The sequence below is a fragment of the Lagenorhynchus albirostris genome, chromosome 3 (assembly GCF_949774975.1).
Source record: "Lagenorhynchus albirostris chromosome 3, mLagAlb1.1, whole genome shotgun sequence".
NCBI lineage: Eukaryota > Metazoa > Chordata > Mammalia > Artiodactyla > Delphinidae > Lagenorhynchus > Lagenorhynchus albirostris.
In genome coordinates, this window is record NC_083097.1 from 60,683,350 (window position 1) to 60,697,695 (window position 14,346).

Sequence of the window (14,346 nt, forward strand, 5' to 3'; positions counted from 1 at the left end):
CTCTATTTTACATTTACTCCAGCTGAAGCTTCTTATCTTCTAGGTCGTAACTTTGTTATGAAGTCTCTTAAACTTTGCACATTTTTCTTATTTTCCTAATACATTTGTGCATATCATTATACAGTGATAAGCCTAAAACAGAGGGTGCCATGCTTTCATAATTGGCAGGGGGTGATTTTTAAATTTCCCTTTTCAGATGAATGCATAGATATTAGTGAGTTATTCTAAGGTGTTCACTGGTCTTCAAGTCAAATGAGTCAAAGTGGAATTTAATTGAGCGTTTTTGTAACCCCTAGCTGAGGGGAAGATGCAGTGTGTTAAAGACATCCAGATAGCCGCATGTGTCTCCCTGCAGACCCAGCTGGGAACTATTCTGCTTCATACATTGATGAGATATGCTGACTTGCAGTGTTGGTGGTAACCTAGTGACCTGCTTTCTCTCTCATCCTGTATGTAATTCTTCTAGGTCTAAGTAAAGGGCAGATGAAGGTCTGTGTCTCTGGGTGCCTATGGGGTTGCTAGGAAATGGGTTTCAAAGTGCTTCATGGTGATGCAGGAGGTTGAACTTTTTTGTGAAGGGTTGTCATGGAAACCAAGTACATCATTGCCTTGTCTGACTAATGTATCTTTTAATGATCAAAATTGTAATCCAGGGTTAAGGGATTAAAAATGATAAAGAAGTGAAATGTTAAATAAAACCTGTAACTTGAGGGGGAATGCTGCTGCAAGTAGCACCTCTTTTGAGTCGGAAGATTTCACTGGCAGTGTAATTCAACGTTGGTCGGGGCTTGGCTGTGTGAAGTGATGGGAGCTAATCAGTTTGTTTTCCTTCTTGTCTTCAGAGTAAGAAAAACCATGATTTCACCCTGTGGCTTTTTGCTGTGGGGTTTTATTACCAACTCCAGCTCCTGAGCTTTTATGCGAGGTAGAAGGCAGCACACCCACACTGTGAGTGCCAGCGAGGTTGCCAGGGTCGGTTCTTTGGTTGGTTGATTGGTTTTACATCTCCCTTACGCTGTCCAGCCCCCTTCCCCCAAGAACAGGCCTGTGGGGTGACGGTGATAGCCCTACTTGCTCTTTGCTAAGCACTCAGATACCCGCACATCCCTGGAGCAGATCCTGGAGCAGAGTCTGCCCTGACCTCCTGTGGTTGTTATAAGGGCCCTATAACGAAGCAAGATCCTCCTCTTCTGCAGATTGAGGACAGAACCTTCTAGTGTTGTAGGTATGATGAATGCTGCTTATATTTTGATCACTAGCTTATTAGGATAAACTTTCAAATGAAAGTACTTAGGATAGGAGAACTGAACTGAAAAGAGACTTTATACTGTGTTTAATGGTTCACCTGCCTCCATGGAGATTGAGCTCCTGGTATTTCATTTCCCACTCCCCAGCTGTGTGTGTGTGTAATAGACTTTTGTTGCATTGGAATAAATCTGCTTGTTTGTTTTCGACCTTTGCAAAATATCTTTTATTAATATTTCCAAATTTAATATATTTGAGTGTTTTGCATTTAAGGGGGAAAAGTTTGACATGAGTCCTTAGATTGACAATGGAAATAAGCCAATTTAAATAAGTATTTCACGGAGCAGCATTTAAGACCCAAATCTATTTTCATTCATTCCTTCCTTTGTTCATTCATTCATAGCATATATATGTTTTTAATGAGTACCTACTTTGTTTTGGGTACTTCCGGTGCATCTATTGTTTTTACAAAACAGTTGTCAGGTGTCAGGAGGTGCCTTTGAGGAACTGAAGGCAGAGGCTAGCCAGAGCCCAAGGCCTGTCCAGAGTGGCCACAGCCAGGAGGGTGCCATCTGGCAGCGGTACTGGGATCCCCTTGCTGAGGTCCCTGCATTCCCATGACTTGCTTCTTATAATTTTGGCTGTTTCTCCAGTTCCAGAGTCTTGGCTGCAGCCCTTGATGACAAGGTGGAACACATGCCCAGCATTTCTTTATGTCCTTCCAGTATTGACCTTCTGTAGGGAATGTCACCTTTACTGATAAAATGGCGCCCAGAACCTAGCACCCGAAGGACTGCATGGCTCTTGACTGCATCCCATGGCGTTTTGTCTTCTGCTTTGATCCGCACTGCTTCCACCTCTGTGCGGGCCTCAGGGTGGGAGTGGGGCCCTCCTCCCCACTTTAAGAGTCTAGCCAACCCATACACTTAAGGCTCTGTCTGTGCTTCCCCAGAGTGGAGATGAGACAAGACTGTCATATTCAAGAGGACTTGGTTGAAGACTCAGGAATGACGAAAGAGAACAAGCGGAGTGGCCGCTCAGAGACCAGACCCTCTGGTTTGCTCTCGGGTCATGGCAGCTCTTGTTCAGTCTACCAGAGGCCTCAGGCTGGTCTTGCCTTCCCAGGGCCCCTCCGTAGCAGCTTGACCTTTATCCTTTCTCCTCCAGAATCCTCCCCCAGATTCCTAGACCCCTAAAGTCCAGACTAGATGAGACTAAGACTTTCCTAGGATATGTGTCATCTTTGAGAATATATGATTCTTGCTTAGGCTGTTTTCTCATCTGCTTAACGCGGTAAGAGTGATACCTCTGTCCTTTGGGAGCAGTGAGGATTAAACGAGAGTATGCATGCAAAGTGTAGTGGAGTGCCTGACACTTGGTAAATGCTTGTGATCACCACATTACTGCAAAGACCTCCCCTTCTAGTCATTTTCCACCATCACCCCAACCCCCATCTATAAGGACCATCCTTAGTGCTCCTGGCCTCAGCATGACTATGATAGTCACTGTCCTATGCCATGGCTTCCTCAGGGCCCCTCTTGTATCACAGAGTAAACCCATGGCCCTGCCTTCCTTCCAGTATTTATCTGTATGTTGTGATGTGATGTCTGTGTGTGTGTGCATGTGTGCATGTATGAACTCCAAGTTGGGAAACATAAAAGTGGGGGTATAGACTAAAAATGGCTGTTTATCGATCTTTTAGTACATCATTCAATTGGTGAAGTAGTCAGAGTAACCTTTGCTGTAAAATGTTCAGCATTTTATCCCCATTTCCTGTGTGTACCTCAGCACTTGGCCTGTCAGCATGGGAATAAGATCCTCTGGGCTATGCTTGTGCTCTCCTATTAGGGGCTCACTCTTGCCGATCAAGGACCAGGAGATTGCATACAGGGCATTCATTCATTCATTCAGTTATGCGGCAAGTATTTGTTGAGTACCTACTGTGTCCTCAGTTCAGGGACTACAAACAAGGTCTTTACTCTGCTATAATTCAGTCACCATTTTCATTCATGCATTCAGCACATCTTGAAATTGTGTTCATCTTCTGATCAATGAGAAATATTTCTTTCATGTCCTTTTTTTTCACTTATACTTTCATTCATCTATTCAGCAAATATTGATTGGGGGCCGATTATGTGTCAGGCAATGTCCAAGATACTGGGTTCTAGCAGCAAAAAAAAAAAAAAAAAAAAGGCAAAACTTTCTGTCTTCTTAGAGCTACATTCTGGTTGGGGGAGACTACCAATAGAAAAAACAAGTAAGTGAAATATAAATATTGTTATGGACTGAATGTTTGTGTCCTCCCTCTCAATTCATATGTTGAAATCCTAACCCCCAGTGTGATGGTATTAGGAGATAGGGCCTTTGCCTTTGGGAATTGATACGGTCATGAGGGTGGAGCCTTCATGAAAGGGATCTGTGCCCTTATAAAAGGGACCCCAGAGAACTCTCATACCCTCTTTTCTGCCATGTGAGGACACAATTAGGAGTTGACAGTCTGCAGCCCATAAGAGGGCTCTTACCAGAGCTCGACTGTGCTTGGGACCTTGGTCTTGGACTTCCAGCCTCTAGAACTGTGAGAAATAAATTTCTTTTGTTTATAAGCCCCCCAGTCTATGGTACTTCGTTATAGCAGCCCAGATTGTCTAAGACAAATATGTTAGTTAGAGATAAGTCTTAGGGAGGAAAACAATTCAGGGAAGAGGAAAGGAAATGACCTCCTGAAATAGCCAACACTTATATCACATTTCATATCACATTTCACTGATGTTAAGATGCACTTTTTCAAAAAACATTTTTGCAGCTCTAAAATTGGTATGTATCTTGTAATTGATAGCATTTACTAATTTAATTGACAGTATTTAAAATGGCAGATAAAATAATGGTGTGCCTTATAATGCATAGCTTCTTAGACTTAATAAATATGACCCTTACCATGTACCAGGTACCATTCTAAGCAATTTGTTAATTCGTTGAATCCTCCCAACAACCTTATTTAGGTTGGTATTATTATTATTCTCCATTTAAAGATGAGGAAACTGAAAGCCCAGAGATTAAGTAATTTACTGAAGGTAATTTACTGAAGGAAGTGGCAAAGTCAGGATTGGAACCCAGGCTGGTTGTGGAGTCTGGGCTCTCAACTGCTGTGATGTATTGCCAGAGAGGGTCTTTGGGAAGGTGACTTTTGAGAAAAGACTTGAAAGAGGTGAAGGGGCAAGCCATGAGGATGTCTGGAGGAAGAGTGATGCAGACAGAGGGAGTCCCTCAGTCTGGAATGGGTTTGGCATTTTGAGAGAACCACAAGCAGGTCTGTATTTTTGGAGTGGAATAAGTGAGTGGGAGGGGTAGGGGAGGTGAGGTCAGAGAGATGACCTGTGGGCATATCATGTGTCAGTTTAATCTATCTTAAGGACTCTGGTGTTTAGTTTGAACCACCTTCTAACCAGAGGAGTGATTTATTTTACTAGGATCATTCTGCCTGATGCATTGAGAATAGTCTGAAAGAGACAAGTTAGGAGCTCACTGGAATAATTCAGGAGAGAAATGTCCATGGCTTGGATGAGAGTGGTAATGGCAAGAGATGGTAAGAAGTGGTCAGATTCCATATGTATTTGGAAGACACAGATGACATAATTTCTGATGGATTAAGTTTGATAGTATGACATGGTGATGATGATATGAAAAACAATAGCCAACATTTGTATATTCTCATTAAATAATTTATACATGTTAATTTAATTTATCCCTGTAACAGCCCTACGAGGAAGTAAGTATTATTATTATTCCTATCCTATAGATAAGGAAACTGAGGCACTGAAAGTTTAGGTAGTTTGTGTAGTATCACAGACTAGCTAGTGGTGAAAATAGGATTCTAACCCAGGTGGTCTGGATCCAGAGTATGTTTTCAACTACTACATTTTATTGCCACTAAGCTGAGAAAAAGAAAGGAGTCATATGTGAACTAAGATTTTTGCCCTGAGTAATTGAAAACCACTGAGGTGGTGATAAGTACTTTTTAAAAAAGAAATGATAGTAGCCAGATAAAGTTTGAATATGTTAAGTTAGAGTTGGCTTATAGATAGTTCTGTGGAGATGTTGCAAAGACAGTGGAATATACAGGTTTGGAGTTCAGGGGCAAGGTCCTACCCATTGACATAAGTTTGAGAGTCATCAGTACACAGATGACACCTAAAGCTATGAACCTGGATGGGATCACCAAGGGAATGAGTGTGGACAGAAAGAAGAAGAGATCCAAGAGGCACTAAGTCCTGAGGCACCCAGCATTTAGAGATTGGGTTGATGAGGAGGAATCCAGTTCCTGAGAATGAGTAGCCACTGGGTAGGAGGAAGAAAGTGCGGTTACCTGAAAGCCAAGTGAAAAATAGTGCTTCAAAGAGGAGGGAGTCACCAACTGTGTCAGGTGCTCCTAATAGATTAAGTAAGATGAGGACTGATATTAGACCATTGGATTTAGAAAAGTGGAAGTCATTGGTGAACTTGACCAGGACAGCTGCAGTACAGTGATGGAGGCAAAAATCTACTTAGAGCAGTTTAAAGAGAGAATAAGGGAGAGAAATTGGAGACAGCAAATTTAGAAAACTATTTTGAGAAGTTTTTCTGCAAAGCAAAGAAATGGGATGTCTTCTAGGGAAAGTGTTCTATAAATGTCTGTTGGGTTCAGCTCTTTGATGGTGTTGTTCAGTTCTTCTATATCCTTGCTGATTTTTTGTCTAGTACTTTTATTGATTACTAAAAGAGGAGTGTTGAAGCTCCCAACTATAATTGCAGATTTGTCTATTTTTCCTTTTAGTTCTGTCAGTTTTTACTTTATGTACTTTGCAGCAGTGTCATTTATTGATTACAAGCTTAGTATTGTTATGTCTTCTTGGTGAATTGACCTTTTTATCATTATGTAATGTCCCCTTTTAATCCCTGGTAATTTTCTTTGATCTGAAGTTTACTTAGACAGATGTTAATGCAGCCACTCTTCATTTCTTTTGATTAGAATTCACATGGTATATCTTTTTCCATCCATTTACTTTTAACCTACCTATATCTGAAGTGCATTTCTTGTAGACAGCATATGGTTGCGTCATGTGTTTCTAATCCATTATAATAATCTCTGTCTTCTAATTGATTTGTCTAGACCATTTACATTTAATGTACTATTGATGTGTTTCAATTTAGATCTACAAATTTATTATTTGCTTCCTGTTTGTGTCCTCTGTTTTTTTATTTCTATATTTCTTCTTTCCTGCTTTCTTTGGGTTATTGAAAACTTGTTAGTATTCACTTTAAATTTATATGTTATGTTTTCGACAATATTTGTTTGCATGTGAAAAGTCCACTTAGAAACATTGTTCTACTTCAAGTGGTATGAAGACATCTTCATTATAGGTCCTTTTATCCTACCCTCTTTCTGTTATAGTTATCTTATGGATTAGATCTGTGTACATTAAAAACTCCATCAGATGTTGTAAAATTATCTTTCAACTGCCAAACATATTTTAAAGAACTCAAGAGAAGAACAGTAGTCTACTATATTTATTTAGATATTTACAATTTCTGTTACTCTTTCTTTGTTCCTAATCTTCCAAGTTTCCATCTGGTATCATTTCCCTTAGGTCTGAAGGATTTCCTTTAGAATTTTTTTTTAGAGCAGGTCTGGTGGAAACTGATTCTTTTAGTTTTCCTTTGCTTGAGAAAGTCTTTATTTCACCTTAGTGCCTGATGGATATTTTCACTGAATATAGAATTCTGGATTGACAGTTCTTTTCTTTCAGCATTTTGAAAATGTTGCTTCACTTCCTTCTGTCCTTCATAGTTTCTGATGAGAAATCTTGTCATTTGAATCATTGTTCCCTTATAAAGAATGCATAATTTTCTCTGGATGCTTTTAAGAATTTTTCATAGTAAGAATTTTTAAGAATTCTTTTAAGAATTTCTCTGGATGCTTTTAAGAATTTTTCATAGTAAGAATTTTTAAGAATTCTTTTAAGAATTTTTAAGAATTCTTTTAAGAATTTTTGCAGTAGTTTAATTACAGTGTTTCTGGACATGGATTTGTTTGGGTTTATCCTGTTTAGAGTTTGCTTAGCTTCTTGAATATGTAGGTTTCACCAAAATTGGGAAGCTTTCAGGCATTATTTCTTCAAGACTTCTTCTGTCTTCTCTCAAACTCCCATGGCATTATGTTTGACCTTTTGTTATTGTTCCACGGGTCGCTGAGGTTCTGTTAATTTTTTTAAAAATTATTTATTTATTTTTGGCTGTGTTGTGTCTTCGTTGTGGTGTGCGGGCTTCTCACTGCGGTGGCTTCTCTTGTTGCAGAGCACGGGCTCTAGGCGCGCAGACTTCAGTAGTTGTAGCACACGGGCTTAGTTGCTCTGCGGCATGTGGGATCTTCCCAGATCAGGACTCGAACCTGTGCCCCCTGCATTGGCAGGCAGATTCTCAACCACTGCACCACCAGGGAAGCCCTGTTAATTTTTTATTCAGTCTTTTCTCTCTGTTGTTCAGATTGGATAATTTGTATTGATCTATCTTAAAATTCACTGATTCTTTCATTTACCTCCATTCTAATATTGAGCCTGTCTAATTAGTTTTTTACTTTGGTTATTTTATCTTTCAATCCTAAAACTTCTATTTGGTTCTTCATTATATCTTCTATTCTTTGCTGAGACTTTCTACCTTTCTATTTGTTTCAAGTGTTAACCTTTACCTATTGGACCATATTTATAATAGTTGCTTTAAAGTCTTTGTCAGATAATTCTAGCATCTTTGTCACTTGACATTAGCATCTTTTGATTCTGTTTTCCCACTCAAGTTGTGACTTTCTTGGTTCTTATGTCCAGGAATTTTGGATTGTATTATACTGTGAGACTTTGTATCTTGATTAAATCTTATGTCAGATTCTGATATTTTTGTTTCAACAGGGAATCAACCCAATTGGGTTTAGGCTACAAGTTCTTATCAGCCTTAGATGGGTTGCAGTTTCCCTGTAAGTTTCGTTTTCAAAGCCTTTACAGTGCTCTTTGCTTGTGTCTGGTGTTTATGCCACCCAGTGGCCAGCCTGTGACCTGGGAGGTGATCTATCTCATAGTTTAGTTCTCAAAGTCTATGGTATGCTGTTTAATGTGAGATCCATGTGTGTGCAACTTGTAGGTGACCCCAGGAGTACATAAACAGCTTTATGGTTTTGCTTTTCCAAGCTCTTCCTTCTTTGCAGTCTCTTGGTATTTTTCTATTTCCCAGGGCTTCCCTTTTTGGTCTTCTGGCCAGGAATCTGGGACTTTATTTACCTCATTCTACTGTAAACTTCCTGTGACTGTGGCCACATTTGGAGCCAAGCGATGAGGGGATGGAGTTAGAAAAAAAGAGTAACAGGGATTTGATCACCTTCTCCAGACCACAGCTTCTCAGACTGAAGAGGAAAGTTCTCTTCCCTTAGAGTTTTAGTCTTGAATGGATTGCTGCTGCTATGGTCACAAGACAGCTTGAAGGCTGGGATGAGAGAAAATGGAAAAAGATGGAAAAAATGGGGAATCCTCCCCCTCCAAGTGTTAGGAGACCCTTTTCCCATTCTTTGAGCCAGAACTAGGGCTTCTTCTGGAGTTTTCTTTGAGAGCACTGATGGTTTTCAGTCTGCATTGAATATGGGCCAAGTGTACCAATGGGGGAAAAATGGTCAATTCACTACCAGTTCAAAGGTACTTTGAATTCTGGTTGTCTTCTCCAGTCCACCTGCTCCTATTTACTTTTCAAGGTTCTCAAATAACTGCTCCATGAATTCTCTCTGGTTTTATAATTGCATTAGGTTGGAGAGACAGAATGGAGTGTGCTTACTGTACCTTACCCAGAACCAGAACCTTTGGATATTTTATAGGAGGCCCATTGGCGTGGGCCATGCATAAGTTTGGTGTTGAAACAAGTTAAGGAGGGTTTTGAACCATAAGAGAGTGTTTTGTTGCTGCTTGTGGTGGTAGTGAGCGAGGTGAGGTGTCCTTGCTGGTGCCTTTTTCAGAGACATTTTAGCAGCTATAGCAAATCTGTTTTTTAAACGATAACGTCAGAACTTTTAAATGCAAAATCTGAAATGCAAGTTGGCCAGACGCTTGTGATTTTTTAGCAAATCAATTTAGCTTTCCCATTTCCCCAGAGAAATCATCCAAGGGTACTGTGAACTTTGCTTTAACAACACATTATACTGTGAGAGAGTTAGGGAAGGTGGTTGGGAGCTGGCCTTGGACATCAAACAGACTTGAATTCCAGCCTCGGCCTTGTCACTTAGTAACTGTGTGACCTTGGTCAAGCTGCTGAACCTCTTTAACCTTCATTCCTTTATGGGTAAAATGGAGATAAATAATGATGGTGCTTACTTGATACAGTTGCTATCAATATATGATTCAGTGAGGTAATGTAGGTAATGCTGTTCATATACTGTTGATAAATGTAAGCAATTATTCTTACTATGATTGTTTTTGTGTCATAAGTAAAATGTACCTATTTAGCTCCTCAAATTACTTTTAATCCCTTGAAGTATATGGCATCTAATCACTATTCTTTCAGTATTTCAATTCATATTGAACATCATTTAAAGTTATTTCTTGAGATTCAAGAACAATACACTTTTTTAAAATAAATTTATTTTTATTTATTTATTTTTGGCTGCATTGGGTCTTATTTGCTGCGTGCGGGCTTTCTCTAGTTGCGGAGAGTGGGGGCTACTCTTCGTTGTGGAGCTCGGGCTTCTCATTGCGGTGGCTTCTCTTGTTGCGGAGCATGGGCTCTAGGCTCGCGGGCTCAGTAGTTGTGGCGTGTGAGCTCTAGAGCACAGGCTTGGTAGTTGTGGTTCACGGGCTTAGTTGCTCCACGGCATGTGAGATCTTCCCAGACCAGGGCTCGAACCTGTGTCCCCTGCATTGGCAGGCAGATTCTTAACCACCGTGCCACTAGGGAATCCCTCAAGAACAATACACTCTGAACTATGGTATTTCTGCTAATGAAAGTATTTGAATAAATATCGTGAGTTACTTTCAGTACTTAACCAAAGACCAATGACATATATGGGTTGGAGTCATGGTAAGTATATCGCTCAGTATTCTGGATGTTTCATCCAAGAGCTGCTCCTCTGATGGTGCTGTACTAGTGACTGCTCTAGAAAAAGACCTCTTTTCAAGCGGCCACCATCTCCTTTGTTGATGGCAATTCCTGTTTGCAACTGTCTTACTCTTCTCTTCTTCATTCTTTATTTTTATATTGAAAAAAAGTCAATGTGTTTACTGAAATGAACAGCTATCTGGTCACTTCCTAGGAAGTTTTGTAAACAAAATTTATCAAAATGCTGCTTGGTTGTAACTACATATTATTCAAAAGGCTTCTTAAATATTTTATTCCTGCATATTTGGAAGGCAAAATATTTTTATTTTGTGGAAATGCAATCAAGGAGCTCTTGGACGTAAGAATTAATATTTTTCTTTACTTCCTTTCACACACTAGTGGTCTTTTGCATAAAATTTTACATAATTGTTTAATTAATTGGAACTCAAATGCGTTTGAATATTTTTTTAGTGTGGTTATAACATTTTATATTGACTATTTTGCCAGAAATAAATTAATAACTAGCCCCTATTGATGGAGAAAATGTTGGCATAATATTATTTGACCAATTACAAGGCAGAAGTACACTGGGATTTTCTGTGGGTTATGCTTATTTTCTTTCCACATGAGTAGAATCTGGTGCACAAGCCTTCCTGTGAGCCCCGAGTTTTAATTAAAATTTAAATTGCCTTTCTGAAAAACTCTCAGTTGACTGACTAAAACAAAATGTAGAAAATGTCTTTATTTTGACTTCTGTGCTGTCATTGGAAAGCTTGTTGAAACAGAAGGATCACAGAAAAAGTATTGATGTAGGAAGCAAAACCACTTATATTTGGATGCACTTGGATAGACTGAAGTCCAAGTGCTGCTGTCGTGTTCCTCAGCTCGAGGACCCCCTACAAAACATCGTGTTCCCAGGGGATAATGGACCAGTAGCAGGGATAGATAAACATGCTTTAAAAGCCACCCAAATAGAAGAGCATTCTGGAAAGACAAGTCTGGGTTATTACAAGAATGAGATTTCCGAAGAGGAACGTGTTTAACCTCATCTGAGATCTTCACAATAGATCTGAAGCTGGAGGAGTCTGTGTCTGTTACAAAGACATGTGGAAAGTTTTAAAATTACACAGGGATAGGAGAAGATTGGCCTATTTTCTTTTTTTTTTTTTTTTTCAGTACGCGGGCCTCTCACTGTTGTGGCCTCTCCCGTTGCGGAGCACAGGCTCCGGACACGCAGGCTCAGCGGCCATGGCTCACGGGCCCAGCGGCTCCGCGGCATGTGGGATCTTCCCGGGCCGGGGCACGAACCCGTGTCCCCTGCATCGGCAGGCAGACTCTCAACCACTGCGCCACCAGGGAAGCCCTGGGCTATTTTCATTGAAAGTGTGAATTTTAATTTCAGAAAGATTGGCTGTTATTTTCCACACTAAAATTATCCATTAAAGGAGAGAAAACATTGGTGCAGACCCCTTAATTACACAGAGAATTAGAGAAAAGAAAGGTGACCAGATATCATTAGCAAAGGTGCTGAAGGAGAAGATAACAAATAGTAACTAAACATATTTCATCCACATCAGCATGTTTTAAAGTGTATTTCAAAGAACACTAGTTGTGCAGGATATTAGACCAAAACAAACAAAACAGTGGGAGGTCTAGAGCTGTCTTGAATGAAGCCATTTGTAAGCCATTAAAAGAAGCTAGATACATTTAAAAAAATATTTGTTTATTTATTTATTTTGGCTGTGCTGGGTCTTCGTTGCGGCATGAGACTTCTTAGTTCAGCATGCGGGATCTTCGTTGCGGCATGAGACTTCTTAGTTCAGCATGAGGACTTCTTAGTTGCGGCATGCAAACTGTTAGTTATGGTGTGCATGCGGGATTCAGTTCCCCAACCAGGGATCAAACCCGGGCCCCCTGCATTGGGAGGGTAGAGTCTTACCCACTGGACCACCAGGGAAGTCCTACTAGATACCTTTTTGATTTGATAAAATAGTAAGTATGATTTGGAGATCCAGTTTATCATGTTGAGATTTTATTAGTGAGACTTCAGGTAAAAGATTTTATTAGTGAGACTTCAGGTAAGACATCAGTTTTCTATTAAGGTATCAGTCAAATTTCTTTTTGCTCATTAGCTTAATCATTCTAAAAAATGTCAAACAAGAAATTAATTGTACTTTATACTCACTATAACATGTTTATTTTATTTTTTTCAAGTGGTGCCTTTTAATCAAGATTGCAGTGAAGTTGGTGGGAGATATTCATGGTGAACTTATAGTTACTAAGCTTGAGTCTAACTTTTTGTGGGGGTGTGGGTGGGGAGAGGTTCTCAGAAGATGCCTTCTATAGTATAGCCACAGAATAAAATGTAATATAGTGGGGTAGAGCCATCTGTACTACCAAAAAAAATAGATATTCTATATTTGGGACAAATTTTATGCCTTTTAGGAGTTATCATTGCATTTTTTATGTTAAAAATATCTTCACTGAGGTATAATTTACATACTATATAGTTCATCCATTTTAAGTCTATAATTTCATGAATTTTAATTTATATACTTATGCAAACATCACCACAATCAAGTTTTAGAACATTTCTGTCACCCCTAAAAGATCCCTAGTATTTGTCCCACCCCCAGACCCAGGCCACCATTAACCTCTTTCTGTTGTTGTTTTTGCCTTTTCTAGAAATTCCATTTAAATGGAATCATACAATATGTAGTCTTTTCTGCATGGCTCCTTCCACTTCACATGTTTTCAGAGTTTATTTACATTATACCAGGTGTTAGTCATTTGTTCCTTTCTATTGACAAGTAGTATTCCATGGTTAGGATATACCATATTTTATTTATCCATTTGTCAGCTGATGGACAGTTGAGTTGTTTTCAGTCTTCTGCTATTATAAATCATGCTGCTATGAACAGTTGCATACTACCTTTCATGTGGACATATGTTGTCATTATTTCTCTTGAGTAGATACATACGAGTGCAGTCAGGATTGTATGGTAAGAGTATATTGGACTGCCAATAAAATGGACAACCTGGAAGAAATGGACAAATTTCTAGAAATGTACAATCTTCCGACACTGAACCAGGAAGAAATAGAAAATATGAACAGACCAATCACAAGCACTGAAATTGAAACTGTGATTAAAAATCCGTCAACAAACAAAAGCCCAGGACCAGATGGCTTCACAGGCGAATTCTATGAAAAGAGCCAACACCTATCCTTCTCAAACTCTTCCAAAATATAGCAGAGGGAGGAACACTCCCAAATTCATTCTACAAGGCTGCCATCACCCTGATACCAAAACCAGACAAAGATGTCACAAAGAAAACTGCAGGCCAATATCACTGATGGAATAAATACAAAAATCCTCAACAAAATACTAGCAAACAGAACCCAACAGCACATTAAAAGGATCATATACCATGATCAACTGGGGTTTATCCAGGAATGCAAGGATTCTTCAATATATGCATATCAATCAATGTGATACACCATATTAATAAACTGAAGGAGAAAAACCATATGATCATCTCAATAGATGCAGAGAAAGCGTTTGACAAAATTCAATACCCATTTATGATAAAAACCCTCCAGAAAGTAGGCATAGAAGGAACTTTCCTCAACATAATAAAGGCCATATATGACAAACCCACAGCAAACATCATCCTCAATGGTGAAAAACTGAAACCATTTCCACTAAGATCAGGAACAAGACAAGGCTGCCCACTCTCACCACTCTTATTCAACATAGTTTTGGAAGTGTTAGCCACAGCGATCAGAAAAGAAAAAGAAATAAAAGGAATCCAAATCAGAAAAGAAGAAGTAAAGCTGTCACTGTTTGCAGATGACATGATACTATACATAGAAAATCCTAAAGATGCCACCAGAAAACTACTAGAGTTAATCAATGAATTTGGTAAAGTAGCAGGATAAAAAATTAATGCACAGAAATCTCTTGCATTCCTTTACACTAATGATGAAAAATCTGAAAGTGA

The 14,346-nt window shown here is 39.3% G+C and overlaps 1 protein-coding gene across 3 annotated transcripts in view; it reads left to right on the forward strand.

Moving 5' to 3' along the window:
• Positions 1–14,346, forward strand: part of PDE8B (phosphodiesterase 8B) — a 254,440-nt gene that overhangs the window by 22,590 nt on the left and 217,504 nt on the right. The gene's annotated exons all lie outside the window — the stretch shown is intronic.